Below are 23354 nucleotides of genomic sequence, written 5' to 3'. Positions count from 1 at the left end.
GTTTATACTTGGCTACTGACAACAAGGCATACCATTCTCTGCGCTGTTTCCCAGCCCAAATAACATGATAACAGTTCATACATGTGTGCGCGTCGTTCTTTTTGCTTTTCCTTGGAATGTGACAAACTTATAATAAAGGGAACTTCTTCGGTGTCTCTGTCTCCTTGCTGGAAGCCATCACGGCGTTTTCCGCTGCTTTTGGGAGTGCATCCCGACTTGTTCTGTTTCCTTGATTGGAAAAGAAAATTCTTTTTTTCAAATATATGTATATATGTATATATATATATATATATTCTTTTTATTATAAATGATTTAGTTCATCAAGGAACATTTCACCAAAACAACAATCATATATGAATATTCAAGCGTATATAAAACGAAAAAAGAGAAAAGTACAAATATACATACATATTCATCATTGCAATCAATTATTGCATGAAACATTTAAAAACATTATTAAGCATGTCCATTCAATATAAAATACAAAAACATAGTCCTATCAAGAGGCTCAAATTTCATTAGAATATGAGTTCTAAACCCCAGCATTCATCTGAACACTGGTCCCATTCGTGCAATTGTTTGCGTGGAAAATACTGGATTTGCACGTAGAAATGTATGCAGAATCCAGTCCGTTGATTCATGGAATCGAATGCGCAGGATATTTTGCCGACTTGCATGGATTACCAGCATGCTCCACGCATCTCTGCGGGCAGCCGAGTGCCTTGTGTGACAGACACAAAGGGCGTTGGTGAGGCCTAGGCAGAGGGCGGATTTGTGGGCGGAACACAGAAGATGGGGGAACAACATGCCAAAAAGTGGGTATTACGAGGGACGTCACGCAGGCAGCCCATGGCACGCCCACAAGTGCGCACGACAAAACGCATTCATGGATGTGACCGCGCAACCTCTTGCCTGCAAAATGCCCATTCAGAGCCCTTGATCTATCCACCACCCGAAAGCAGGCGTACAGGCTTGCGCAGAGGATTTGCAACTTTGCAGGTGAGTTTGCATGTCAGATTTAAGGGTGTGTGCATGCAAACAGGGTTCAGATCGTAGCTAGGGATGCGCGTACGCAATGTAGCGCGTGCAGGAACGGTTTACAGGAGTTTGCACACAGATTTTCCTGAGTTATAACCGAGTTACGATAAATCTTATGCATGTTGGGGTGCCAGTGACAGTTGTGGGGGGCCCTGCGCAGGGTCCCTGCTTGCGGGTGACCCCAAGCACTGCTTACAGGGTGCATGTATGCGCATCTTGGGAGCACGCAAATGTAGTGTTTTCTGGCTGTTTTGGCTTTGCGTGGGTGCGTTTCAGCCGTGACTTACGCATACGTACGGTTTATTTGCGTGAGGGAATCCGTGAATAAGTGGAGCGTGCAGTGTAACTTCTGCACACCCGCTTGCGCAGGGTCGTTCTCGACACGCAGGCATTGTGGGATAAATGTGTACTTTTGCATGAATCGGGCTCTAAAACTCTTGCTAATACTAATTGTATCCCCCTTTCATCCGAATTTTTTTTACAGTCTTCTGGAAACGGTTCTTTTAAAAATCACAGTGCAGCCAATCTCCATGTGTTCAATTTTAGGCAAACATTTTTTGGCCAGACTAAACCACCAGATAATATTTTATGATCCTGTAAAATAGCTAAAATATAATGCACATCGAGGGGATAAAACATGACATTCCATTAGAAGATGGTGAATCGTTTCGATAATTGCCTCTTATTTGCAGTACCTACAAATCCGTAGTCTGCGCTCAATTCCCTCCCTGCCTCCCATGATTTCTTTAGTGGGGAAGACATTAAAGCGCAGGTGCAAGAATTGCGTAAGCCAATATTGGCCTGGAAACCTTTGTAGTTAATGTGGACGAACCCGAACAGTATTCTAGAAAATAATCGGTACACGCGGACCACTTCTATCCAATCCATCTCCCATTATGTTTGTTTCACCTTAACCGTCGACAACTGTATTAATTTAATGGTTCAAATGTATTGTGTATATCTGTATTAATTTATTTACTGGGGTTATATAATGTGCAACATGCGGGACAAGTTAAGAGCACAGGCCAAAATGTTCTTTGAGGGGGTGAGGGGGAGAGGGGTTGTAGAAGTAGGAGGTTGGAGGCAGGATCCGCAGCAGGAAAGGGAAAGGGGGATGACAACTCGCCTATTCGCTCCACGTGGTCGCAGTCCTTGAATTATGAGCCCTATACAATAGACATTTTCAGAAAAAATGGTTTTTGTTACAGCTGCATCAAAAATAGACAGAATAATTAAGATTGCAAAGTATGACATTATCCTGCATGTACTTTGCATCTGCTCACATCAATCCTAGAGACCACATATTATCCTGGCGTCTATGCCAGTGTTCTAGTGCCATAGCTTGCAAAAAACACACGACACTGCATTACTGCATACTAAAGCAGACACATGCATTCCTCTGCAACAGTGTTCCGTGATCTCCGATGAGAATGCGAATTCCAAAATGTCACCTGTCTTCATGTTTTTCCTTCAGTTTAGCAGTGATTAGGAGTTTGGCATTGGGCTACTGGCAGCCCAGAAGGTTGTCCGTGTTCCCTAATGCAGGATAGTTTTCTAGAAGTCGACTCGTTCAACCGAGGAGTCATTTCCTCGCAGGTCGCCTCTGCCTCTGCTTCTGAAGGCGGTATTCCAGAATGCCGCCCCTGGCGTTGTGCATGTGAGCCAGCTCCTCATCCACTGGTGAACAGAAAACAAATGCTATTGTTACTCAGGGCTATTGGTGCAGAGCGTTCACAGTGACCAGGAGCTCGTATTGAGATTGCAAATTGATAAGGAGTATAAACGGTGTCCAGTTAAAGGCTCGAGTGCATTCGACCGAAAACCAAAGGATCGAAAAAAAATGTACAAAATATTCTTTTTTTTTGCTCTAGTGTAGCTTTAAAATGTTTTTTTTTACCCCAAAAAAATTAAAAAAATAATAATAATTCGATCCTTTTTTTCGGTCGAATTGACTCGACCCTTTTGTCATTCGACCCTTTTTTTTTTCGGGCCTTTGACCTATAACCGTATAAACCTAGCAAAACTTAACACCCCCAGGCTCTTTGTGGGGCCTCTCCACAATTAGCATATCGCTGCCTTGCCACACTATTCATGTCATGAGTAAATACTATGAGACAACATTAACAAACATCGTTCACATAAAACAACTCCATAAATATGAAACAATGTAATGTATGTGCATGTACTCCCTTTAAATGCGCCCATGAAATCATAGTAAACATATATCGTTATTATTTGGATCTTTGTATGATGGGGATAACATTTCTTAAAACATAGATCATATATCATGCCCATTGTGTGAACAGATCAAATACATAATAGAACATAAAACTGCAATGACAAATGGATTGAGTGAAGGGTTTGCAATACCGAGCAGGCCCTGCATTTGTTTCCTTTAATGAGCACGATTTGTATGGACCATCGGAAGCCAATAGATCTGCCGTTCATGGACGTAGCATGTGCTTTCTGTTGTGTGGAAGGGAACTTCCTGTGGTCGCTGTTGCAGAAGAATGCAATCCACACACCAGCATTAACCGTGTGAAGGGCAACCCATGCAGATCTGATCTTTAGCATCTGGTAAACTATCAACCCCTTTTCCATCAAGCCAGGTGGGTGCTCAAACCTCTTCCTTTAAATATTTATATACTTGAATTCAAGTTTGAGCTTTACAATACTCCTAATGTTGCAGTTGTAGCTGACTGCTCCTATCCCTTATGGCATTCTGCAGAGGAAGGGGGGCGGCTAGCCTGCAGACGGAGGACGCTCACATTTTAAGTTCACGAAATGTATGGACCGACAGGTTTTATCAGTAAATATCTCTCAATTGAAGGCAATATGAACCTCCACCCCAGCGCACTTGTGAGATGTTCTTCAAAAAACAAAAGATGGATTGGCTGGATTAATGTACCTACCTTGGCATTACTTTTTCAAGCACTCTGTCCTGGGCAAATCAGATCACTAAAGTATCTAGGTGCATGAAAGAACTGAGCAGCCACCACTGGCAGCTTCCCTGTGGAAACTGTGTTCATGGGGCACCACTAGAAACAACAGCAAATGGTCCAGGCATATGGGGCAATGGTAATGTTGAGTCTCTGGGTATAATTGAAAACAGTTTTTTAAGAAGACTACTAGAGGATCCCCAAGTGGTGTCAATATTTTCTGGACATACAGAATTGGGATTGATGCACCTAATGAATTATATCAAACTGAAACCCCCCTTAGTGAGGATTTCAGTATGGATAAATCCTTTAGCTGGTCTGACACAATGTTTGTTGTGAGAAATGATCAAGAGTTATGTAGCACACCAAATCGAATGGATAAGGTATATCAAACCCCAATTCAAAAGTGATGGGTGTGGAATCTTGGCTTCCAAACTTTCCCACAACGCAGAGGGGAGTCCCCCAAATGAACCATTAATCAATGGGTTGTTAAATTACCTCAAAGAACAGTGGACACAGAGAATAGTATTTTTGTTACATTCAAAAATTCATAATTTATTGTGTAGACCATATGTCCTACAATTACAACCAATTACACCCTTTAAAAAGCTAATTAAATCTGTTTGTAATTATGCAGATAAATCAAAACATAAATACATAGAACAGTATGGAAAATTCATACATTCGCACATCAAAATATCGAATTAATCAATTGCAACTTAAGTTAAACAATATGGTAATACAGTTCGAGGAAGCACAGGCAAGGCCTGTTTTACTGGCCCTATCTGTCCAATAAATCACAGGCATCCTGGCGCTTAGTCTCAATTCTAAAAATCATTATTCATGACCGAAAGCACATCCCAGGTTCTAAACTTTCCCACACTGGATCTGAGAGCACGAAATATTCTCAGGATGTGTTATTTTCAAGATATATTTCTCAGAGAGAAGATTATGAGCTTCAGAAGCCTAAGCGACTTCAGGATAGGAAGATTATTTAACTTGGGGAACAAGAATACATTCTTGTTCCTTGTGAACCAAATTTAGGTTTAATATGTTACCTTTACACAGTGTACATTATAGGCAGAGTAATGAACATGGTGCAAATTTGAGTCCAGCATCCAGAAAGATATGTTACACTATTCATGTTATGCTCTCTGTATAATACTTTGGGCCTCATTACGATTTTGGCTGCCGCCAAAATTGGGTCCGGGTTCCCAGAATGGGGAATTACCTGGTCATTCTGAGGGCCCGGTAATTCCTCCCTCCAGGAACCCGGGCTCAGATCTTCCCCATTCCCATTTCAGCCCCCATAGGGCTGAATGGGAATGGGGGAGGGAGCTAACAACGGTCTGATTACGACCGCTCGTTGTTAGCTCCATCTTCCCCTCGCGGGACCCCGCTCTGCACGTCTGGTGAAACCAGATGTGCATAGCGGGTCCCACGAGGGGACCTCGTAATGTGGCGGAATGGTGTTAACGGGTCCGCATCCTTTTACGGCACCCGTTAACCCATTCCGCCACTCTTGTAATGAGGCCCTTTGTGTCATAGAACGGTTATCCCCGCTCTCAAAAAGGTACCGTTTACACAATCATGTTCTACCTTACTATTTTTAATGATGTATAAGGAGCCTTTGGTTTGTTATGAAGTAGAAACATTTGAAATGAATGCTGTTTGTATTCGAGTTATGTTTTTATTTTTTAACACCTTTGTATACTCAATCTGGTTATGATAATTATGTCTTATATTTGGTCAATTTTTTCATACTAGATTTTAAGATGTTTTGTCTGTACTTGCTGTATGACATTTGCTTACTGCAAAAAAGCATAATTTGTTTGACAAAACGGATTGATAAGTGGTAAATTCTAGGGCAAAAATACTGCAATTGGGAATGAAAAACAACGCAAAACGGTATTTGAGGCCAACATACATGTGGGGGAGGTGGAGGGGTGAGGGTCAGGACCAGAAATGCTAATTCGAAAATAAAAGTAATACATGCAAAGGGCACATTCCATTCAGTGGCGCCGATTCTTGGGTGACTGAAGCTTCATGGAACATTTGGAGGGAGGGGACTCAATTTACAAGGCATGAAATACAGAGGTCAAAGCATGAAGAGCGGCCTGGAAAAGCCCTTCATCTTGTCTTTGTCTGTATTGGCTGAGCCAGCAGTGATTAACTTGGCCAGAGAAGGCAAAGCAGTTCTCAGCTGAGTGATGCCGGGTCATTAACACGTCCGAGTCAAATTCACATTTTCTATCACCCACTGTTTGATTAAGCAGACTGTTTACAAGTGTATGGTGTGGGGTTTAAAATCGACCCCAAGACAAAAGGTAACTGCATCTAGCTCCCTGAGGCCTAAACGTGCAGAATGTTGAAAGCAAATTGTGGCCGGCAGACCAGAAGTCCAACATACAGATTTGAACTGCCCAATATCCCACCTGTGTTGGCAGGGAAATAAAAGTAAAAATGAAGGGGGTAATTCATAGATTTCAGCGCAGAGGCAGCGCACGTGAGCAGCGCAAAGAGGGGGCGTGTGCCAGCGTGAGCCAGCCGTGTGCGCTAAACAGCATTCTGGCGCACCGCATATTCATGGAATTCCCAAGCCTTTTTGAGTGCTGGTGCAGAGAAAATCCTGCAGCGTCAGTTACGCCCCTAAGAACGCCCCTTAAGCAAGGAAAAGGCATTGAAATCCCCAATGCAGCGCAAAGGGCCGCGCTAACCCTGCACCAGCTTACAGGGCCGCTACACTGTAATCGCGTGAAAATACTATGCGCACCCCGCTCACGGCACCCAAAAGTGTGAAAATGTACTGGTGCACCCCTTGTAATACGCGTACCCCGCTCGCGCCAGGTAAATTGCGTAAAAAAAGCACCCCCCTGTGGCGTGGCCTGCCTGCGAGGCATGCCCAGGGTGGATGGGCTGCCAGCAGGGCATGGGGAGGGTGAGTGGGCTGCCTGTTGGGCCTTGCAAGGGTGGATGGGGTGCCTGTGTGTATTTCGGGGGTTTGCAGGGAGTTTCACACGTGGTAGGCCTTGGTCAAGAGCGGGCTATGTGTATTTGGGGGGTGCGTGGGAAGTTTCACACGTGATAGAGCTTGTGCGAGCGGGGTATGTGTATTTGGGAGGTGTGCAGGGAGTTGCACACGCGATAGGCCTTGTGCGAGCGGGGTACGTGTATTTGGGGTGTGCGCGGGAAGTTTCACATGCGATAGGGCTTGTGCGAGCGGGGTACGACATGTATTAGTGGAGTACATGGGGAGTTTCACACACGATAGGCCCTGTGCGAGTGGGGTACGTGTATTTGTGTGGTACTCGGGGAGTTTCACACGCGATAAGCCTTGTGCGAGCTGTGTACGTGTATTTGTGGGGTATGCGGGAAGTTTCACACGCGATAGGCCTTGGGCGTGCGTGGTGCGTGTATTTGTGGGCTACGCAGGAAGTTTCACACGCGTTAGGCCTTGGGCGAGCGTGTTACGTGTATTTGTGGGGTACGCGGGAACATTCACACGCGATAGGCCTTGGGCGATCATGGTACGTGTATTTGTGGGGTACGCGGGAACTTTCACACATGACAGGCCTTGGGGAGGGGGGGTACGTGTATTTCGGGGTGTGCAGGAACTTTTAAACGCATTTTCGCTAGCGCGTGAGGGGTACGTGTATTCTGCGGGGTGCACAGGGAGTTTTACACGTGATTTTGCTAGCACGTGAGGGGTACGTGTATTCTGAGGAGTGATTTCGCTAGCACGAGGGGGGTACGTGTATTCTGAGGAGTGCGTGGGGAGTTTGACATGCGATTTGGCAGTGTGGGTCCTCCCAGGTGTGCCCCCTCCCCAGGCCCTGCAGGCAGCCCACACCACAGGGGACAACCCTACACCGCTGGCCATGCCCTGCAGGCAGCCTATCCAGCCTGGCCATGCCCTGCAGGCAGCCCATCCACCCAGGGCATGCCCCAAAGGCAGCCCACATGGCACCATGCACTTGTGAGCCCCAACACATGTCCCACCCAGCATTGATGGGCACATGCCAGCAGGCCCTGACTCAAGTCCCCCTCCACCCCCACCCACCAAGTATTGACGGGCACCTGCCAGCAGTCCCCGACTCATGTCCCCCTGCACCCCCAGCCACCCAGCATTGACGGGCACCTGCCAGCAGGCCCCGACTCAAGTCCCCCTGCACCCCCACCCACCCAGCATTGACGGGCACCTGCCAGCAGGCCCCAACTCATGTCCCCCTGCACTCCCAGCCACCCAGCATTGACGGGCACCTCCCAGCAGGCCCCGACTCAAGTCCCCCTGCACCCCCAGCCACCCAGCATTGACGGCACCTGTCAGCAGGCCCTGACTCATGTCCCCCTGCACCCCACCCACCCAGCATTGACGGGCACATGCCAGCAGCTCCTGACTCAAATCCCCCTGCACCCTCACCCACCCAGCATTGACGGGCACCTGCCAGCAGGCCCCGACTCAAGTCCCCCTGCACCCCCAGCCACCCAGCATTGATGGGCACCTGCCAGCAGGCCCCAACTTAAATCCCCCTGCCCCCCAGCCACCCAGCATTGACGGGCACCTGCCAGCAGGCCCCGACACATGTCCCCCTGCACCCCCAGCCACCCAGCATTGACAGGCACCTGCCAGCAGGCCCTGACTCATGTCCCCCTGCACTCCCAGCCACCCAGCATTGACGGGCACCTGCCAGCAAGCCCTGACTCATGTGCCCCCAACACGTCATCACGATCCACACACATGGCCCTTATGGCCTCCCAAATCCCACCCCACGTCACCCCTGTCCAAACACCCAACCAAGTATTCCATCCACCCCACATTGAAATCCCCATTACATGAGACATCCCAAATGGCAAGTATGCACATCAATACATGTCCGTCACACACACAATGGGTGCAAGTGAATGAGAAAACCCACATCGTGACATGCAAGAAACCAATGATAGAATACCACACAAATGAAGTATAAAACCAAAATGTATTAAATATAAAATCAAGGGAATGAAAGAAAACCACACAATAATAGAAATAATAAACAAAAGGCTGCATGTCCAAAATAATATTAAAAAAAGAATATAAATGCAGAATCCACATAAATCCGAATGAAAATGGCTCCAAAGGGTTCGTCCATCAACGCAAATCCAAAGGAAAAAAAAGAAAAAACATCCATTGCTCCATGGTAAACATTTTTTTAAAAGAAGTCTAATCCAGTCTTCAACTATATAAATGTACAAATCCAGGGTCCATGAGCCCATCAATCCAAATGAAACCTACAAAAAACCCTACCTAATAAACAACTATAAACAAAAATGTGGGGCATAGTCCATGCGCCTCAAAAGAAAGAAAAACATAAAGGAATCCTAACACTAATTAACTATATAGAATGGCGGCGGGCAAGTCCTACGGCTCACTTGTTGATTTCCCAGGCCAGGGCATCATCGAACACCCGTTCTATGTCCTGGAGGCGGGCCTGTTCCATGGCCCAGAGGTTTCGCAGGGATAGCGCCATGTCCACCTCCAACTCCCTGCAAATTTCCTCGAGGCACTCAGCCCGCCTCAGCGCCCTGCGCATGGAATTCTCCGCTCTGACCATAGTGAGCCGTGCCTCTTCCACCCGCCGCCGGTCCGGATCTATTTGCTTGCCCAACCGCTGCCACACGGAAGAAACTCCCAATCCAGGGTCCTCCTGCCCTCCGGCCGATGCCTGCCCCTCTGATGTTGATGGCCCCGAGCCATCATCGCTCCCACCTTGAGCCTGCTGCTGCCGTGAATGTGCCCTGGCTCTTGATGCCTGCACGTCCTCCTCCTGCTGGGGTCCAGTTGTTGGGGTGGCCACCCCTGCTGGACCTCCGACTCCCGACTGTGGCAGGGATGTGTCCTCCACCAGCCTGGCCGCTGGGTCAGAGGCAGCTCCACAGGGTACCCAGGTGATACTTGGGCCGGAAGATGGCACAGAGGACGAATGGCGCATAGGGGTTCAGTTGAGGAGGGGGTCGGTACAAGGTCCAGCAGACGAAGGAATCCAGCACTGGTGACCCACCCTAGTAGGTCAACGCGTTCAATGAGGCATCCCAAATAATGTGAAGAGTCCTCACGAAAACCCTGCACGTCATCCCGGATGTCCTGTTGATGCAATGCCACCCCAGCCAGGACAGGCTCAACACGGTCTGGGATTGCCACGTCTGCAGGGAGAGGAAGGCCAGTTATTGTTCTCGCATCTCCTCCCTGTGAACAGGTCTGGACAAAGGCATCCCTGCTGGTGTGGGATGATGCAGTCACAGGATCAGGGACAGGATTACATACAGGCATCTCCAAGGCGGCCTGTGCTGCCTCCTGTCCCTGCCCCTGGACTGCACCACTAGCACCAGTGGAATCCCCCCTCCAGACCCTGTGTGTGTCCCTTCCATGGCCTCCTCCTCAATGAAACCCACCACCAATCTGGATGACTCCATGCCATCTTCCTCCATCGGACCCTGTGGGGTCTCAGCTGCCTCTTCTGCTGCTGAGGAGTCCACCTCCGACCTCTGCCTCTTGGACCTACCCTCAGCAGCTGCGGCCATGGACGCGACACCAGACTCCTCACTTCCTGACGAGATGACAACCTGGGAGGGGAGCAGGGCCTTGCGTCTCTGGCTGTTAGTGCGATCGCTGCTGCTTTGCTCCACAGCACCGTCTCCGCCCTCTTCATCAGTTGACGCTGCAGACAGGGAGAGATAGAACACAGGCATCAGGGCACTGTACAATGGTCTGATATATACATGACAGTTGCACATGAGTGGCAGTTTCAAACTTCACACATGGCATCACACTCCCCAACACACAAATAATTTCAACTCACACACATGCGCAAATCAACAGGAATGGTGCAGCAGGTAGCACCATCCATACACATACAACATCATGAGCAGCCGAAGGTTAGCCTGACGTCACATGCAACACGGGGAGTGCAGAACACATGCACACACGCCACCAGACATACATGCATCTGTACATCTCTACCACCTGTCGCAGTGATATCATCGCCATCCATGTCACATCTGCCAGCCTCCTACATGTCAGTGGCACATGCATCCATGGTGTATCACAGTTGCACACTTGTCAAATACACACAAATGCACATGTAGATAGTGCAGATACATGCAGGTGGAACCAGCATCCGTGTGTGACACCACAACCATGCCACAGTACATACACAGAAATGTAAACATGTGTGCACTCACACATGCATTTGGCCAGCATGCATTTGAACACATACACCATTGATGTGTCTCACACATGACAGGACTCACATGCGACAGGCTCATGTCCCTGTACATACACATCCATACATGGGCCTACAAAGACATATGTCCAACCTGCACACTCCTTGCACACCTCAACATGGACAGCGTCCAGTCAGTACGCATGTATACTTACCGCTCGACTCCGGGCGGGTCTGCCTTTCAAGGACCTGGAGGTGGAGCGCTAGGCGTATACGTTCCAGGACCCTCATCTGGTTGTTGGTAAGGCGGATCCGGCAACCCTTAGCATCCGCTGCCTTCAAGAGGCGCCGGGCCTTGTTGAGGGTCCTGGACCTGAAGTCCTCCCAGCGCTTCCGAACGTGTTGAATGTCGCGTGTTGCCACCCCCTCCACGTTGATGGCAGCCACAATGTCCATTCAGATCCTCTTCTGTCCTTCATTGTCGGCACGGGAACCTCCAAAGAGGGCATCATACTGCCCCAGGACTTGCTCCACCAGGATACCAACTTCATTGGCACTGAAGCTGGTAGCCCTATGCCTCTCTGCTGGGGGGTTGACACTGGTGCCAGATGGTGTTGTGTCCGACATGGCAACCCCTGAGGCAGGTGTGGGTGGGCAACTGGGTCCTGGGGCTGGGCTGTGGAGCGATGGAATCCCAGTCGGGAGTCTTCTGTTCCAGCAAGGGTGGTCACAGCAACTGGACCCCTACAGATGGCTGACGTGCAGGCACCAAACAGAAGGGCATGTGGCCAGCAGACAGGCAGGCAGGCAGCAGCAGATGGCAGGTGGGAGCGTGCTCGGGGATCTGGGGGCAGGAAAATGGCCTTCTGGGCAGGAGCGTGGTCTTCTGTGTGTTGTCGCGTGGCCAGCTTGTTATGGAGTGATTTGGCACGTGAAAAAACTGCACATCAGCGTGTAATTCGAGTAAAGGCCCTTAGCGCATAAGCGCATCTGTGACGTAATGCGCAAGGGCGTTTCCCTCAACACGGGTGCATGTTGATTGTACACATGCAAAAACTGCACGTCCGGGTGTCACTGCGTGTAATTGGGGGAAAGGCCCTTAGTGCGTAAGTGACGTTGCATGTGTGGGCTGGGTTAAAAGGTACACGTAGGATGCCATTTTCTTTTACCGGCTTTTTTTGGAGAGCGAGCGGGTGATTCTTGTACTTCTTGTTGGTTCACACGTGATTACTTCACAATGGTTCCAGTTTGTACTCCTTGTATACTCAGACGGCGTTCAATTCTTCTTTTGGCGGGAGTGTTGCCAACGCGCACACACGCGGCTTTTTCACGTTCTTTTTTCAGGCAGACGGTGAGTCGCGCACATATTTTTCAACTGTGATTGCCCCCGTATGTCGCGTACCCATTCAGAGGTCATTGTAGCCTGTGTGTACCACACGTACGCTTATTTTTGTGTTTCTGGGTGCCACAGCATAGTGCAGGTTCTCTATTCCACGCACGTGGGCTACTAGGGGTCGCGTGCACATTACATTTTGTTTTCGGGGTGCCTGAGCATTGCGTGACCCATCATCTTCCCCCAGGGGTCACAGACAGACTTGCTAGAGCACTACGGTACGTATTCCATCTAGTACCCTACCCCTTTCACCCCAATTGCCCAGGACAATTGTTTACTGCACCTCCCATTCGCACAAGAACATCAGTGCCATGGTTGAGAGGCAAAGGTGGCCAACCTCCAAGAGGTGGGCACGGTAGGGGACGTGGACAGGATGTGCAGGGTGGCCCAAGAGGCCAGTGTGCGGAGGACCAATCAGGGACACCTATGCCCCCCCAATGGGTCGGGGAGATGCAGCTGACATCATCCCAGCTCAGGCCTTGTTAGCCCCACCCATATTATCAACCAAACCGGCACCGGATGACTCCCAAGCTGACTTCCGTGTCACCAAGTCAAAGCCATGTGTGGCGGTGAAAGTTGCTGTCACCAGGCCCCATTGATCTGGGGCAGCAATTTCATCTGCTGCCCCAAGTAGCCAGGGAGAGGAAGCTGCAGGGGCAGCTGCAGCTCAATCCACCCCAGCTCCGAGTCTCCCAGCCGGGACAGTGTTGGTCCAAGTCCATCACAACGAGGTTGGTCCTGCCAACATCACCCAGCAGCCAATGCCTGCAGTGAGACCTTTGGTCATCGTGCCTTTGGCTACTTCCAGTGCCCAGTCTACCTGCGCTTCAGCCCCTACCAACCAGAGAGGTGTAAGCCACTCTGGGTCTGCACCACCTTCCAAGAGGAAGAAGGGTGCTCTTGCGGTACAGGCTGGGACCCCAGACACGGCTCCCCTCTCCGGCACGTCAAGGAAGTGTAGTTTCAATGATGCAGAACTAGACGCACTTGTGGGCTACGTGTCGGCCCATGGTGGCGAAATGCTGGTGACTGCAGGGTGCAAGACTACGACTGCTCAACGTAGCGCCCACTGGCAGTGCATCTCGGACTACATTAGTTCCCTTGGATTTGTGAGGCGCACAGCTGATGATTGCTCTAAATGGTGGAATGACCTCAAACGCAGAGTAGAGAACAAGCTGGCTTACAATCATGCCTCTACTCTGGTGACTGGCAGTGGATCTCCACCAGAGGAGGAAGTACTCACAGAACATGAGTCTATCGCTGGAGGCTTCATCACAGAGGATCATATCCAAGGCATGGGAGACCTACCAGATCTTGAGGCAATGTCCGGTGAGTGGCCATGCATGTGTGTGCAAACCATGTGTATGTTGCTTGGGTGATGTGTTCTGATTGAGTGCCAGGTGAGGCTGTGTAGTCATGACTGCTATCGGTCACCCATGTGGTGCCCCCAAACCGTACCCCGGCCTTCGCTTTGGGTTTTCAAGTATCCCTGACCACAGTACACAATTAGCACCTGATTAATGCACTTGCCCTTCAACTGCCATCTTGCCACAACATTGTTCATACTGTTTTCCTGTTCATTCTGCCTGATTAATGAAATCCTTAGCATTCTTACCACATATTTTTGGGCCGTTCTGCCCCAGATGTGACATACTTCTGACATAGATTACACCCCACAATGGCCCACATTTGTTAGCTTATTATGGGAATGATTTCATCAATCAGGCTGATTGAGTAATGTGCACCTACACATGGCCTGCACACATTCACTTCGGGGCCCTGTTTCAATGTTCAACATGACAATTGTCTTCTGTCATGTCGAAGGGACCAACCATTGATGTATCCATGTGCCTGCCATCACTGCATCAGTGAACAACGGCTTTGTTGCAGCTTGTGGCACATGCGGGTTTTGTCACACTATTTTGCATGTTCAATTTCATGATGTCCATCTCACATGGATGGGTGACAGTACTGTTTTGCTACCATCTGGGTGTCCTTGTCAAATGTGCCATGTATATGCGACGTGCCATCTGTGTGCTGGCATGTGTCATGTATGTGGATTGTCCATGCCACTCACAGGCTGATGTGTGATGCCAGTGCTATCCGTGTGTTGCTTTTCCGTCTTGGAGTCCTCAGTGTCTGCTTTTTGCCTCCCCTTCCAACTCATTGCCAGTGCATGCATGCCAGAGTTATTGTCATGTGTGACATGTGTCATTTATGTACCGCATGTCTGCCTAGTCATGCCTATGTGTGTGGGCTATGGTGCTCATGCCTGATTTAATTACTTTTCTTTTATGTTTTTGCAGTTGATGAGGCACTTGATGCTGTTGAGGAGGAGGAGATGGCGCAGAGGCAGGAGTACTCACAGCCACAACCGGGTGTCATGATCACTGCTTCCAAGGAGCCAGGACCAGCCCAACGTCCTTGGAAGCAGGCCCCTAACCCTGATCCTAGGCACCAGCCAGTCCCCACAGGGACCTTTTGGACCTTGTCCTGGCGCCGGTGGCACCAGGCTCATCAGAAGCATCGGTCCCGGCATTGGAAGCGCCGGGCTCATCATTGGTGTGAAGGTGCTTGGGTGGACTTACCTGCGGCAGACCATGCTGCTTACTTGCCAGACTCTTAGAAGTCCTCGGTGAACTGGGACTACTTTCTTACCTGGGTGGGGCAGCTCCACTCCCTGGATACAGCACTGGAACTCTTCTGGAAGCAGGAACTCTTTTCTTACTTAGGCGGGGCCGTGGAAGGAGATGCCTCATCACTCCAAGGCTATTTAAACCACACCCGATTGATGAAACGTGCTTCGCGTTATTCTGCATCTGCAGCAGAACGCTCACCGAGTCTGTTCCAGCATTTCTTCTTGGGATCCTGAACCTGCAAGAATTATACTTACCATTCCTGTACCCGAGCAACATCAGCACCTGCAAAAGACCAGAAACAACAGGTTAGCAGAACGAACTTTCACACGCAGTGCTTGCTTACCTGATCCTTCGGCAGCGGCCGTGTCTAACGCTGCACCTCCGCCGGCAAAGATAAACAGTATTATTATACTTACTGGCACGCTGTGCACTCCAGATTCTTCACGCTGCATCTGCACCTGCAAAGATAAACAGTATTATTATACTTACTGGCACGCTGTGCACTCCAGATTCTTCACGCTGCATCTGCACCTGCAAAGATAAACAGCATTATTCTACTTACTGGCACGCCGTGCATTCCGGATTCTTCACGCCGCATCTTCACCTGCAAAGACAACAGCAGTGTCACACTTACCGGCACGTGGCGAATTCCGGATTTCTTCATTCTGCATCGTCTCCTGCAAAGACAAAGAAAGAGACAGTAAGAGCGCTGCCATACTTACGCAACTCCAGGCGCTTCAGTGCCACGCATAAAAGACTATAAAGACTAAAGGTGTCCAGAAACTTACCGGTCGTGCAGTCAACGACGGTACCCATCCTCTGAAGTCAAGAGGCCCACGTTTCACCAGTGAAGGAACTGGCAACGGCACCCTGCACTAGACGCAGATGGAGAGCCCAGCATTCACCTATCTAAGGTGAGCACGTTGACCTGGGAGGGGGGTTCAACGGTCAAGCTGGGAGGAGAGAGATAGGGACATTCAGCAACCCAGACCTTTAATCCCCATATTATTTCACCTGCAGAAACCTCACCCTTCGAGTTCGACACACAGTGCGGAGAGGGTCGACCCCAGAAGCCAACCGAATCCTGCACATCACGTTTCGTGTTACAGACACCTTCCTGCCAAGACCCGCGCCTCCGTGGGAATCAGGTGAGCGTTACACCGGGCACCAGTGGAGGACGTGGGGTGGTGATGGGTGAAAACCCATTACTCCTACAGACCATACTGTCCACGGGTGTCTCTGGGTACACCTCCGGAGACCTCTATGAATCAGGTGCTGAATCGGACATTGAGACATATGTCCCGTCGCAGGTGAGTGTTTCTGGCAGGGATGCTGTTCTGTCCAACCCGCCTGCACTGGGGGTAGACCCCTCTATGGGGAATTCAGTGTTGGAAAGTCTGCCTGTGGTGGTTACGGATGCAGGGTCACACTCCACAATATTTGCTCCTGTTCCTGGGCCAGCAGATCAAAGGAGGAATGCAGTCCTGCAGCCTCAGGCAGTGCCAGCACAACAAGGTGCACATCACCTTGACCCATACAGGTGTGGTGCCTGCCAACATGGTGGTCGTGCGCCACCAGGCAATACTGTGTGGGAGAACTCCATGTACACCATAGCAGCACAACAGGGGGCATCATGTGAGATGATGGCTCAGGCCGTGGATAGGGTGGCCACTTCCATTCTCCCCCCTGAAAGGCAGGTGGAGCTCCAGCAGCAGGGAACAGAGTCCATTTGCCACTCACACAGGGAGGACATGTTGGCATCCAACAGTGACCGACGGGCTGGACTGGAGACTCTGCGCACAGCCATATCTGCAGAGTCACAGGCCCACAGGGATGCCCTGAGGTTAGAACCCAGGTCCCTCAGAGATACTCTGTGTGAACTTGAGGTGTCCCGGAGTACAAGGTCAGAACAGCAGCTGGAGCAGATGACACGCACACTCTCCAAATATGAGGTCTGACCTTAGCCGGGGATGGGAGACTTACAATCAATGTTTCCTCCATTTGCACTTTCACCCTGTGTTTTATGCACCTAATCATTTAAGGCATTCCACTTACGAACAAGTTGTCTGTTAAATGTACAAGTGGAAGGTTTATATCTCACAACATCTGTAAACTAGCTACATTTGATTTCTAATATAACCATGTGCTTGTTCACTACAATGGTCATCATTTACTGTTATGTATATGTAAAAACTTAAATATTTTGGAAAATGAAAAAAACATCAGCCAACTAATAATGAAAAGCTGAAATTTTCCTATGAGTAAGAAAAATATGTGTTTATCAGCAGCGAGCGTGTGGTTCCTACAAAGGTTGCCCCAGTTCAATGGGCACCCATAAGGGTCTAAAAACCAGTTTGCACTTGAATTACTGTTTCCATTCTTTTGATTAATAGAGGGTAGGACACCTCCCTTGTTATAGACACGCACACTCTCAGCTGAGCTCCAGGCAACCCCTCAGGAGATCCGGGCATCACACAAGGCCATGCAGGCAGAAATGCATGCTACCCGTGAGGTGCTGCATGGGGATCTCCGTGCCATCATCCTGCAGAACCAAACCTTTCTGACCCGCATGCTTGCTGCCATGGAGGAGCATGCAGGGCTTTGCATGGTCTGCCTCCCATATCACGCCCACCTTCTGATGTAGCACCAGAGGGTGATGACAGCGACGGCAGTTTTCCCACTGTAGGGTAGCTGTGCAGGCTATGAGCCCATGGAGGTTTTTTTTTTCTCAACATCCACGCATGTGGGTGTTGGGGTGCACCCTGTACCTCGTCCCTCCTGGGTGGCCTCCTCCACGGTCCACACATGGCCATTTTGGATTTTTAATTTTTTTTGGGGTTTTTTCACATTTCATTCCGATTTGCCAAATGAAAATTGTATTCAATTCATTTGTTATCTTTATTTCTTCTTCTTCTTATTTCTATTTTTTTATTTTCATTTTATTTTCAATCTTAATTTCTTATTTTCATTTTCATACATTTATTTTTATTTGGTTATGCTTCTGATTTTTACTTTGTTATTTTAATTTGTTTGTTTAACTTTACATTTACTTTTGCTTTTTCTATCTTTGATTTGCATTTACATTTTTGTTCATAACCATTTTCTTTCAAATTGTGAACTAATGTTACAGTGTGTTGCTTTGTGTGGCTCCCGTAGGCATCCACTGTATATTCCAGCTGGGCACATGCAGGCTTGTCCTGTCTTTGGGTTAGAAACTTGGGCTCCTGACACACACATACCTCTCCTGCTTCCCATTTCCATGGGCTCGCAAAGGGTGTGACCAAGTGACAGTAACTTACACAGAGACATTGGGCTCCCATAAGTTGTGTGGGCAGTCTGTAGTCCAAACTATGTATACATCCCTAGTGGGGATTGTTGTTTATTTCTCCACTGCTTGGTGGATATATATATGGTTTTACATCTAGGACTTTTTCATTATATACATGTAGCTTCTTCATGTCTTAACGAGCCTGTCTCCTTTGCAGATGCAGCTCATGTTGTATGCAGTACACTGCCACATTTGTCTACCAGAAACACTCTGCAGTTGGAAGAGGTGGATGTGCTGCCTTAGTCAGGTTGTGACACTTGCACTACTTTAATTGTTTACTGTCATATGTTGCCAGTGTTGGATCCAGTGCTGATGTTTTGTCTTGCTGGTAAGTATTTCTTCATGTGTGTTGTTTTTTTTTCATTACTGAGAGGAAATTGTCTCTGGCCTGTTTCCATTTGGGACAGTGCACTTTGAGACACTTGTGTCATGTGTTGTGCATTCATTTGGTTGCTTTCACATTGCATGCCATGCCATGGTGTGTTGGGTAACTAAATTGGGGAGGGGCTGTGTGACATGCCACTATTTGGATGTAGTATTTTGCAAGGGGGTAGTCCTTCATGATGCATGAATGTGTGCCTTTTACTGACACAGCATTGGGTGTCTTTTAAGTAGCTAGGGATGCACACAATGTAGCACTTCCAGGTGAACAGTCTCCGGGTGGTATGGTTGTGACACTTGACTGTCCCTTTTGTCATCATCATTGATTGTCAGCTGGTATGTGCCAGGCCTGTGTGCACTCCGCAGGGGTGGGAATTTAGGTGAAGTAATTTTCCACAAGCTGGGTACGGGCTGCCTCAGCACATGCCCTTTCACCTCCTATGCGCAGCGGCCGTGCATGTGGGGGCACCACCATGTCCACTGGCACGCCCCGCCGGGTTGCGATGTTGTGCAGGACGCATGCTGCCACTATGATCCTGCACACTACTGGGGGCGCGTATAGCAGCTGCCCACCAGAGCGGTCAAGGGAGCGAAAGTGTGACTTCAGCACTCCAAATGTGCGCTCCACTATGCCCCGGGTTGCAATATGGGCTATGTTGTATCTTACCTCGGGTGGTGTGGTGGGGTTCTGAATTGGCGTCATAATGTAGGTGCTCAGAAGGTAGGCACTGTCGTCTGGGGAGTTGATAATGGTTGTCATTAGTGGGGTTTTCACATTTCTCAGTTTCTGACATGCATGCTTGTGCAGAGGCATTTATACTCACCAATTAGCCAAGTGTCGCCATGCCGCCGAGCTTCCAGGTCCCGGTTTAGGGGTGACATTCTGAATATGAAACTATCACGGCTGGACCCCAGATAGTTGGCATATACTGAGGTGATGATTCCCTTGGCATCACATACAACCTGCACATTGATGGAATGCCAGTGCTTGCGGTTTCAATAGATGTGCTCAGTGGCTCTGGGAGGTCGTAGAGCCACATGGGTGCAATCAATGACACCTAGCACTTTGGGAAAGTGTGCCACCCCGTAAAAGTCCTGGACGACAGCCTGCCTTTCTGCAGGTGTTCTGGGCATGTATATGTGCCTGTGGACTGAGGGGCGTGCAGTCATGATGGCCAACACCTGGCGTAGGCAGCGTGACTGCGTGGCCTGTGAGACACCCACAACTATGGCACTTGTCCGCTGAAATTACCCAGTAGCCAAGAAGTGCAGTACATTGAGCACCTTTTCCAAGGGGCTCAGTGCTTGGGAGTACAGGGTGGCTGATGTGAGGTCATCTGCCCACTCGCTGACCAGTTCTAGGATTATTAGTGGTGGAAACCTGTACCTCATATACACCTGGTCATCAGGCATCCCAAAAAGGCTGGTCCTGGGTAATAAAATGTGGGGCCTGGCGATCCTCCTCCTCCTGCGGTGTCCCACGACCACTGCTGCGAGGAACGGTATATTCATCGTAGCATATGAGCTTGTTTGTTGTTTGCGCACACTTTTATGCTGCGCGGGGCCGCTTATGCCTGCTTCCTGCTGGCGTACGTGTTTACGGATTAGCGCGTCTTTTTTGGCGCACAGGTTTCCCCTGTTCGATTCCATGAATAGATGTTGTTAGCGGGCGTATAGGCGTTACGAGCATTTACCGCCGGTACTTCCACTGTAACGCCCACATTTTCACAAGTGGTTCCCCATTCCGCGTGTTACACCCCGTGTTACACCCACTTTTCTTGTGTGCACTACACGATGTGCGTTTTCCCTGTACGCGCCACGCATGCCGTTTAGTGACGTGTGCGTCCGCGTGCGCCACCCACGGATTTGGCGCACATCCCAGGTTTTACAAGCGCAGCGCATTCCATGAATCGATGAATGGCTGTGTGCGTGGCTTTTGTACGCATGCGCTGAGATTTTCACGCTTGCGCTCCCCTTTTCGGCGCACTTTTATTCCATGAATTACCCTGTATGAGTGCCCTGTGTTTGAATGACAATGCCGAAAGGAAATGAAACTACCTTCCATTATAGATCATTGAGAGACTGAAATTAACTTTTCCCAAAAGAAAGATGCCATGGAGAAATGTGGGCATTCTGCAGCATGGAAGTCAACATAAACAGAGGACACTCCATAGCCAGTCTCATTCTAATATAGTTTATAATATACAGATGAACATGGCGCAAGAGAAAAATGAATCTTGTGTCATGCAAGACATTGAAGAAAAATGTATATGATGGAAAGAAAAATGCATTTTAAAAGCACCAAGCTCTGTTATTAGAGCTGTCTTTAAAACGGTTGTTCAAGCCCAGAGGCCTTTTCCCATTCGACTCAAAGACTAAGCACTGCTCATCCACCCCCCACATTTATCAGACACCTGGGAATTTCTTTGAAGTCTCAGCAAAACCAGGAAATGGACACAGTTTGTGCATGACAAAGTTTTTATGGTGGTGATTTGGCCCGCACTGTGAAAACAAAAGACCCAGTTAATGGATTTGAACTCTAAATAATCCCCCAAAATTCAAGTCAATATGGTCCCTGCCTGGGCTAACTGGCAGATGACAGGCAACAGAAGACCACCACATGATGCCAGGAGATGGAGTTATTCCTGCTGGATCAGGAGATAAGGATACACAGTGTCCAGCCATTAACATTCAATGGATGTAAATGACTTTATAGCAGTTTTGGTCAACGAAGAAGCAGATGGCCCAGACCGACATCCAAGTTTGAAGAAAATAAATGTGATGTGTAATTGAAGTTAGAATTATGCACATGGCTGGGGATTACCATAGGTGTTATGGGGATATCATAATTGTTGATTATCCTGGGCACTATAATTCCTACTGAAATTGTTCAAATTATTCTGAAATGCTAATGAAAATACCTATCCAATGATATAACTTTCATAATAATTCAACCTTGGGACTTGGAGTTAGAAGCTACAATTTGATGATAGCTTCCCAGAAAATGTCACAAAGCAATGATTCGAGGAGATTGTAGTTTATAGAGTTAGATACCTGTATATACAATTTTGTGACACTGACTTGTGTCCTGTTTGTGAATAAATCACAAAAATATGTCATTCGAACCTGCAACCTTGTGCTGAAATGAGACATAGTGCATTACATCAAGCATATAAGACCAATTCGAAAATACATAGTTTGTGAGGATTATCGCTAAATTGAGAAAAAGTGTCACATTGAAGATTTTAAGTTCATAACTGAAGTTGGTCAGGAATGCATTTAAAGCGGGTGGAGTTATACTTCCCTTCAATGGAACCTAATAACCTCGGGACCAATCAAAGGAAAGAGGCTGGGCTTTATTTAAGGGGGAGGTCAAATAGATGTCCATTCCGAATCATGAGCCAATAAGTTGGCACTTGATAATTTAGATATGTTGGGGTGTCAGTGGTTTCAAAATTGACGCACAGTGGTAAAAATGGGGTAGAGCTGCCTGAAATGATCTGAGTGGGAACTGCTGAAAAATGTAATTGCTGGAGAACCAACATTGCCTGGAAGACAGAAGGTTAAAGAGGAAAACTAGAAAGAGAGACGGAGGCTGTGTATCTATAACCAGGAGAGGAACATAGAGTGATTGATGTTGGAATCTGACCAGGTGCAACCAAGAAAAGTAATGGGTGGAAGATTTAGAATAAATCTGAACCACAAGCAATGACAATGCTCTGGGCAACCTTTCACACCACATTTTTTAGCCCGTCTGTGCCACTGCAAAAGGGGTCCAGCCATATGCAAATCATTCAGGTACTGACACCAATGGTAGCAGCCCAGCCCTAACTGCTAGCCCTGGTCCCCTCTGCACAGAAACACAAGCTACCCCAGACTTATTTCGGCTTTGTTGGGCCTCCATATTGAGGTGCAGCTTGGTTCCTTATGGTGCAGCGAGCAACAGACACACCTCTAGGCATAACTATTCTCACATGGCTCCTGGAAAAACCTGTGTATAGGCACCATACAAATGTTTAATAAATAAATAAAATAGCGAGACAAACTTTACCAAGAGATGATCTAGCAGGCCTGATGTCTTTTCCTGAGCACAACATGCAGAGATGTCCAATGTAAGTAAACTTGTCCAACCCAACAGAACCAAGTATTTTGGGGATCTGTTTGAATTAATAACTTGCCCTTATTTATTGGGTAGCACATGAAACTAGACCCCTAGCCTTTTCTTACCAACTAATCATTTAATTAGTTTCCATATAGCCGAACGACACAGGCGATTTTGTGAAAGTTCGGAATCTACAACATCTCTCCCAGTTTGAGTAAATGTACAGTCGTATAAAGTAAATGTGGGACCACTTATAACCTTTTGGTTTGTGCTGGGGCCGAACTGTGTCTTACCCAGTTAAACAGAGTGAAGCCACTGATTGAAAAGGCACACCT

The 23354-nt window shown here is 48.3% G+C and overlaps 1 long non-coding RNA gene across 1 annotated transcript in view; it reads right to left on the bottom strand.

The window, feature by feature from the left end:
• Positions 1-262: 262 nt before the first annotated feature.
• The window catches only part of LOC138467427 (uncharacterized), a 78365-nt gene continuing 55273 nt past the window's right edge, over positions 263-23354 (bottom strand). The window contains exon 2 of the long non-coding RNA XR_011268100.1: positions 263-2715. This is a non-coding gene — a long non-coding RNA (uncharacterized lncRNA). The remainder of the gene's footprint in view (positions 2716-23354) is intronic.

This window comes from Ambystoma mexicanum, chromosome 4q, assembly GCF_040938575.1.
Source record: "Ambystoma mexicanum isolate Mex_15411 chromosome 4q, UKY_AmexF1_1, whole genome shotgun sequence".
Lineage (NCBI taxonomy): Eukaryota > Metazoa > Chordata > Amphibia > Caudata > Ambystomatidae > Ambystoma > Ambystoma mexicanum.
This window is presented reverse-complemented; position numbering and strand designations above follow the sequence as displayed.